This window comes from Miscanthus floridulus, chromosome 13 (assembly GCF_019320115.1).
Source record: "Miscanthus floridulus cultivar M001 chromosome 13, ASM1932011v1, whole genome shotgun sequence".
Lineage (NCBI taxonomy): Eukaryota > Viridiplantae > Streptophyta > Magnoliopsida > Poales > Poaceae > Miscanthus > Miscanthus floridulus.
This window is the reverse complement of record NC_089592.1, coordinates 26370161-26378832: the sequence shown is the minus strand read 5'-3', so window position 1 is coordinate 26378832 and position 8672 is coordinate 26370161. Positions and strand designations below refer to the sequence as shown.

The window sequence follows — 8672 nt, the reverse complement described above, 5'->3', positions numbered from 1 at the left end:
TAAAATAGTGTGGCGTTGTCCACCGCCGAGGCCGAATACATTGCCGCAGGGGCTTGTTGTGCACAAATTTTATATATGAAGCAAACCTTACTAGACTATGGTGTAGTTCTAGAGAAGGTACATCTCTTGTGTGACAATGAGAGCACGGTAAAACTTGCAAACAACCCAGTTCAACACTCGCACCAAGCACATAGATATCCGTCATCACTTTCTTAGAGATCATGTTGCTAAAAATGATATTTCACTAGAAGGTGTAAGGACCGAGGATCAATTGGCGGATATCTTTACTAAACCACTAGATGAGGCTATATTTTGTCGATTAAGGAATATACTCAATGTGCTTGATCTAAGTAACTTCACTAAAAAATGAGATTGTGCTATCCCTTGCATTGCATTGTAATATAAAACATGTTTAATTTTTAGTAATACACTTAGAGCTTGTCTAACATGGTTAAGATAACCGTCGAAAAGCATGTGAAAAAGCTTAACCTTGGATCAAACTTGACAAGCAACTAGATTTACCTTTCAAGTATTGCATTGCATATGCATGTGTGTTGCTTTGTTGTTTCTTTTCGGTTATCTTTTGAGCAACCGTTGTGTTGATCCAAGAGAGCATTTGAAGCTCCTTGTTGGTGCTTCTTAGTGAAAATAGAAAAGTCTACAAGCGCATGGAAGTACCGTTGTAGCACTTCACCCGGAAGTATTCAGGGTATCGTATTTTCCCAAAGGAACGATCTTGTAAGTAGTATCTTTGCTAGTTTACCTAGGAGAATTGGTTGAGGGATAACTTGGGTAGTGAGGTTCTTCTAATGACAAAAACCTTAAGCGAGGATACTTTTGTTACTACAGACTCACTCACTACAAGAAATCTTGTTTTTTATGACAAAACTCCTCATGACGGGTCCTAGTTTCGTCTTATAATGTTGACATATTGTGACGCAGTTTTTTGTGTCGTCATAAACTCATGAGCCGAGGAAACATTTGTGACGACAGAACTTTTTATGTCACAATAGGCACAAAGTTTCGTCACAGTTAGTTAGGCGCCTGGAGCTAGTCTGACGACTTCATTTTGTGACGCGATCTATTTTCTTTATGTGACTGTTTGGGTGCGTCACCTTATGTCATTACAAAAAATAAACTTGCCCCAACGTCCGTATACTCCATGGCAGGTGGACCCTGTCCGCTCGGTTGACCATTCCATTTTCCCCATTCCCCATCCGTGCCCGACCAGACCGAAGACGGCGGCGAACGGCAGGCGGACAGCGGCGAGCGGCAGGTGGCGAGCGGTGGGTGTCCTCTGGGTGAGCGGTGGGCGCGTGGTGGCGTGTGGGCGCAGCACGGCTGCAGGGCGGTGCAGGCTCCCCTTTCCCCAGCTGACGGTGCGGCGCAGTTGGCGGAGGGAGCGCGAGATCCGCAGTGAGGCAAGCCGGTGAGTGCGGATCCCCGGTCAACGTCGTGACTGCATCAGGTTGGTACTCGGTGGCACATGGTGGGTAGTGGCACCGTCAATCCCCGACCCACCCCCTCCATTTGGTCGACAGTGGCTCCCTGATCCCCTCCCCGTTCTTCTTTGTAGTGTTCAATAGCTATTGGTCAATGCGATGTGAAATGGCTAATCAGCTGCATCTGCATCAATCAGGTATAATGTCAGAGGCCTCATCGTCTACTGTTCGTACTCGGCGGCCAAGCGCATCAAGGGATGCCATGCAACCCAGACCTCTAGCTGTTGTTGCTGCAGGCACGGTGCCTACTGGTGTCGATCTGGAGGCGCCGATCGATGATGTGACTGGGTTGCCGTTGATAATGTGCCCGGATTGCAGGGATGTGAGGGTGTTTGCTGCGACTACCATCTACTCCAATAACATTGGAAAGAGATATTTCAAGTGCCCCAGGAAGACCTATACAAATGTTAGTGAATTGGTTGAATTTGCATACCCAAATTTCAAGTGCCCAGATTGCAGGGATGTGATGATGCGCTTGAATTTTGGATGCAGGCAACATGTAGTCGGTATTGGTTCGAGGAAGAATATGTGGTCTTCCTTCGTGATAATGGATATCTACCGCCAGCTACCTCGACCATTGCAGCAGTTTCGACGGGAGAAGTTCCAGAGCTCATGGGAAAAATTGAGAGCTTGGAGCACAATCTGAACAATTTGAAGGAAATTGTTGTCAAGAACAGTGAAGGCATGGGAAGCTGCATTTGTCTAGTGTGTGGATGTCTAAATGTAACAGTATTCCTAGTATTGGCCATCTTCTTCGTTGTAGCTTTTGTGTTGAAGTAGGCGACATGTAGTGCATGCTGTAGTGTTGAAGAACATGTTGTAGTGAACCTGTTGAGTGGTGGATGTATGTGCACTTGCTATGAAATATGGGCCTTTCTGCTCTTGGACATCACTTGTGTAACATGGTGTGATGTATGTGCACTTGTTATGTTTGAAATAAAGATCCATTATGCTGTGATGTGAAAGTTGTGTGGGTTGAAATATTTGCAGCCTGTATGTAAGTTCCATCATATACATATTATGACAAATTTTGTACTTTCCCTGACATGGTTCTGTGGTCACAAAGTTGTGTGCATGAATATATCACCTGTGTGGGATGAAATGTTGGCAGCATGTATATACTATGACAAATGCTTTACTTTGCAAGACATTCTCTTGTGGTCATAAAAACTTGCAGCATGTTTTCTAGGCAGCAGTGTATACATATATCATGTCCATGAATTATGAGAAGCATTATAGCCTGAGTAACTTGCACCATGAATGAAATATAATGTCTTACACCAGAATAAGGCACTTAAAGAAATTCATTGTTCCAAGTTACAACAAAATCACAAATACAAGTAGATGGTTCACAAAAATGTTCAGAAATGCAAAGTTTAGTCATCATCAATGTCTTCATCAGACATATTTCCTTCATCTGGACTATGGTACTCAAGGAAGGTTTCATCTTCGTCATCTTCATCTTCGTCGTATGTTTCCTCACCGTGAAGTATATGTTCCTGTCGACGGATGCTCTCGACAAGGTCTCTACTGACAGGGCTGCCTGGTTGATCCATGTGCAGCAAATCCAATTCAGGATAAATGTCCCCAACTATACCATCTCTGGAAGAAGTATTCTCCGACAAAGTGATAGTAAAATAGTTCAAAAATCCTATAATCTAAGTTAGGGTTTCATGAACTAGAGGTGAGACATGTATTTTTTGTGAACAAAATTATCGTCACTTTGTCGGATGACCGAATGACCAAAATAAGAATTGTTGCTCTTGATGAGTTGTTCAACTCTTGTATTCATGACTTTTACAGATGAAATGATTTGGAGGTTCAAATTTTGGTTTGAAGTTGCAAATTTTAAAAGTTGAACTTGTTCCTTTGATCAAACTTTGCACCATAAAAATATAAGCGAATACAACTCAATATTTTGATACATCATGATTTTAGAAATTTTTAGAAAAAAAAAACCGTCTGATTTGGAGGTAGTATGTAGGAGAAAAACTTGTTACAAGATTTTGCCACAGATTTAAAAAACAAAACGTTTGAACAAATGGTGGGAGCTGATGAACATCTGGACCCACATGTCACATGCCACCGACAAATCGGGCCCATGCGTCAGCCCAATTTTTCACGGCCGCACCCGCGCTCTCTCCCGCGCTCTCCTTGTCGCCGACACATGGGCCCCTCCCCGCCTCCCGCTCAAGCCATCCAAAACCCTCCTTGCCTTATCCCCTCGCCTGGATAGCACACGAGGCAAAATTCCCCAATCATCCAGATTAGGTCTCCGCCACCACCCCGCCTCCACAGCGCCCGCCGCCACCATACCGCCCGCCTCTGCACCTTGACGCTGCAAACCATGGCCTCCTCCTCCCTCCCCTAAACCATGGCTTCCTCCTCCCTCCCCTAAACCACGGCTGTCGTCACACCGCTGGCCGGCACTCCGCCGACACTCAACGCCGGATCCCGCCACCGCCACTACACCAACGCCGGTGTTACCTTCGCCACCGGCCTGAGGCCGGAGGGCACCACAACTACACCAACACCGGTGGTACCTCCGCCCCTGGCCCGAGGCCGGAGGGCCGTCACCACTACATCGACGCCGGTGGTACCTCCGTCCCTGGCCCGAGGCCAGAGCGGCACCACCACTACACCGACTGCCAGATCCGACCCCACACTCCCCTACTACGCCACCGGTCTACACTGAACGCTTCAGCCATTGTCTACGGTAAGACCAACTACCAGATCTAATCCCACCCTCCCCTGCAATGTTAGTCGAGCTCAATGCTCTTTTCATGTTGGATATGTATTTGCGTTTGTGTGATGCCATATGAATAGGAAGATGCACATGTAGTTGCTGCTACAGCTCTTGGAGTCTTAGGGTTTAAGTGCTAATTCACTTGCAAGTGCTCATGGCATATGAAGTGCAAGTTCACTGGGTATTTACTGCTTTGTGCTCATGGCATATGATTTAGTAACATAAGCTCATACTATGAAATCACCTTTTAACTACCTGCTAGATTTAGCCTTTATTTTTGTACGATTTTACTACTAATGTGTTAGTTTTTTCTTTAACTTTTTTTTCAGAAACTGACATCCAGTTTCTGCACATTCTATGTGTTTGCATGTAATAAGTAATAGAAGAAAATGACCAACACCCAGTATGAGAAGGACAGGGAAAAGCATGTTAAGCATATTCAGGATGTTTTTAAATCAATGGGTATTTCAATCTTAGCAAAAGAGGTTATAGATGGTCTGCCAAAACAGGCCAAGCTCAAAGGGAAGGAACTAGTATCTGACAATCGTGATTCTGACCATGATTATGATCCATCATCTGATATTGATAACCAAACTGACAGTGATGATTCTGATGATTTTGAGGAGGTGAGATGCATTACTAGTAAACTAACAAGTTCATGGTCTATCCATTTCAAACATATACTTCAGTGTAGTTCATTGATATACTTGACACTTATTTCATAATTAATAAGATGCATTTTCTCTTGTTAGGAAAATCCAATGGTACCAGGAACTCGCCCAAAGAAGCAAAAGGTGGCAACAATGGCGGCTACCAACCAGAAGCCCCCGCGCACGCCTACCAGAGTTACTAGGCAAAGTGTAAACATGCCTTCGCCTGGTGGCCGTCCACCACCAAGGATAAGACATCCATTGCCTCCTAAGTCCACTTCCAAAGCCAACCCTAAGCCTGCACCTGTTCCAAGTACCAGCCAACTACAAGGCCACAACACTACAAACAGCAGCCAAACCACCCAAACTACAAGCGCAGTGCCTCATCCAACAATCACTAGGACTGGTCCAGCCATGTCTTCACCTCTTCCAAACACAGTGGCTAGTCCTCGTAAGTACACTAAGCAAGCTGCAGCCAGACCTATACCTGGTGCAAACCCAGACTGTTATCCTAGTCCAAGTAAGTACACTAAGCAAACTGCAGCCATGTCTATGCCTATGCCTGGTGCAAACCCTGAGTATAATCCTAGTCTCTCCACTACTACCTTATCTCATCAACCTACTACTAAAGGTACAACTACTGCAGCCATGTCTTCACCTCTTCCAGACACAGTGCCTAGTCCTCCTGAAAACGCTAGGCAAACTGCAGCCATGTCTATGCCTAGTCCAAACCCTGCTTCCTTGTCTAGTCGACCTACTCCCGCAACTAGTGTCAACCAAGTGCTGGAAACCTCACCAGGTGGACAGAGCTCTAGGCAGAGCAATGACCTCAATGAGTCCATTGAACAATTTGAAGCTGCTATGTCAGAGGGTCAACCAGATGAAGGAGAACAAGTTAGTGACTTGGTTCCAGGTAAACAATACGTGTTTCATAGTATTATTTTCTCCATCCAGTATGAATTGTTACTGCTATAGCAACACATGTTGCTTATTATTTGCCAATGCAGTGCGTCGAAAGGAAGTCCGCAAGAAAACAATGGGCCATGGATTAGAGAAGATGCTAAATAGAGGAAAGAAGCTGGCTATCCAGGTATCTGAAGGCAAGAAAAGACCTGATGTACCACTTCAGGCAGCAAAGCTGGCATCAGAAACAGGTGTGGCCCTTAGAGAAAACTTGCCTATCTACACATCCTGGAAGAAATATGACAATGAGGCAGGGCAAGAAGAAGTCAAAAAAGTGCTTCGAAAAGTGGCGGTGAGACATCTAATTAACTCCAACTACTTCCTTGCATTACTATTGTCCCATGTGAAAATCGTGTATACTAAATCTTTTGTGTGTGGCTGCAGTCTAGGTTGGATGTGGACATTAACAACGAAGGACCAAGCCTTGATGCATGCACTGATATCATTAAGAGGGGAGTAAGGCAGACGAGGTATCACCTAAAAAGGAAGTACTTCGATGAGTCACTGACAAAAGAACAGATGTTGGCCAAACCACCTCCAGCAAAGATGAAGAAAGACGAATGGGACCAACTGGTGGAGTATTGGTATGACCCAAATAATCAGGTACAGGACCAGCATCAGTTGCTTTTGTTAATATGGAATGCAAACTCTTGATGTCATTGTAAACTTTGTATTGCATTTGTGGTGCAGGAGAAATCTGCTAAGAATAAAGTCAACCGAGAACAAGTGCAGCTGCACCAAAGGACTGGATCTAGGTCCTATATTGCCCATCGGTACAGCCTGGTAAGCATACTGTACTCTGTGAAATGCAAACTGTATTGCCTGCTACAGCCTGGTAAACCTGAATGCCTGATGAGTGGCTTGAACCTTTTTTTTAACTGTGAAATGCAAACTGTATGAACAAGTGTGCTTGAAAGTACACTACAAAGCTGTCATTCAGTTTTCTGTATAATTAGGAAAAAAGATAGGTCAATTTAAACAGAGTACTTACCATGAGCTTTGTTTGTGTCAAGTTATCACATGTTTTTTTTTCTAATTCACGGCCTAGTTTACATCTCATACTTAAGATTTCAGAGTTCAACCTCACTTTAGCTTCATTGTAATCCAAGTTTTCTAAATGTTGCAGAGGGCTAAGTACAATAACATGGAACCTGATCCTGTTGATTTCTTTGGTGAATGCATGAATAGTCCCAAAAGTGGTCGAACTCCTCTTGCCAATGAAGTATATGTAAGTTACAAAATGAAAAGAAACATCTACTGTACTGAATTACATGTCTGGTTGAACACTTTCTATGGACTTATTTACTACATTCAATTTATGTAGGCACTAATGGTGGCAGAGAAAGAAAAACAGCCAGAAGAAGGACAAGCACAAAAGTCTCCTTCCAAGATTGTTGCTGACAGTCTCAGCCACATTAGTCGTTCTTCCACCTTTCTTCCCAACATTGGTGTCCCTCGAGCGTCGAAAAGTAACCGTGCCTCATCGACAGCAGCACAAGTACGCATGCAAGCCGAGTTTGAGGAAAGACTGCAGGCTGAAAGAGAAGAAGCTGCTAGGAAGCAGGAAGAATTGCAAGCACAACTTCAAGCTCAACAGGCTGCACTTAAAGAAAACCAAAGTTTGCTGCTCCAGACCCAAGAGGAAGTGAAGGGGATGCATAACAAGTTTGAAGAGACTAATGCACTACTGCGAGCTGTCTTGAAACTTCAAAAAGATTGAGGTAGGTTTGATGCAGTTTCTGAGGATGGGGAACTTTACTACAACCTTGATCTGTGGTTGGAACTTTGTTATTTTCATGTGTTGGAACTTCTGTGTTTGATGTGGTGGAACTATGTGGTGGAACTTCTGTGGTTTAGATGTGCAGGAACTATGTGGTGTGGATCTGTGATGGACCTATGTGGTTGCTACTGTGTTTGCAACCATTTGAATAAATGTGTATAAACTTCTATGAATTCTGTGTGATGTTAAGCCTGGTGATGATGCCTGGGCTTCTATATATTTATGTGTGTATTCTGCTTTTGGTTCCATGTGATAGATTTGTATGTTGTCACTGAACATGGATGCCAGGAGCGTCATGTTTTCCATAGATAACTGTGACACCATATATTCGTCTCAAATCATGGTCTACAACAAGAGTAAACAAGACGAAACAGTAGTGTCATATAATCTAAAGAACATAACATGACACGAGAGAACCGTCACAAAAGTTGATCAAAAACCGGTTCTCAGACCGTAATACGTGACGACCGGTGTCACATATGACGCGTTGACCAACTATTAGTGACGCAGAAGCACGTCATATATTGTAACAAATTGTGACGATGGGTGATGACCGTCACAAAAAGTACAGACTATTTGTGACGGCAGTTTAGAAAATCGTCACGCGGTACATTATGTGACGGTCGTTATATGACGACTGGCGTGACGCCTGTATTTCGTCATGAGCAGCTTTGTATGACACTTTTTTGAATTAATGTGACAGATGGCCTTTGTCATACAAGCCTAGATTTCTTGTAGTGACTTCGGGCACCAGAGCGCACCTGATCTGTCAGGCGATACCGGCATGTAGCTCTACGCCGTATCCGAACGTGGGGGATTACAAAGGACGAACAGGGCTGTCACCACCTGTCGTCTACCCCTCAACCATGGAATACGAGGCAAACGAAGGTAGCGTGAAGCTTAGACACCACATCTACGCTAGCCGCTACTACTCTAACATTGGCCAGGAACTTCCGTCTTTATCAGGAGTCCTCTACTAGATCACCTGTCACAAGGACGAGCGACGATCCCACAAGCAAGTAATAACAAAT

The 8672-nt window shown here is 44.2% G+C and overlaps 1 long non-coding RNA gene across 1 annotated transcript; it reads left to right on the top strand.

Annotated features, from left to right (window-relative positions):
- The first annotated feature begins 1193 nt into the window (after window positions 1-1193).
- LOC136502220 (uncharacterized) lies at window positions 1194-2463 on the top strand. Its single transcript, XR_010770447.1, has 3 exons — window positions 1194-1468; window positions 1640-1908; window positions 1995-2463. It is a non-coding gene; the product is annotated as an uncharacterized lncRNA (long non-coding RNA).
- Window positions 2464-8672: the final 6209 nt, after the last annotated feature.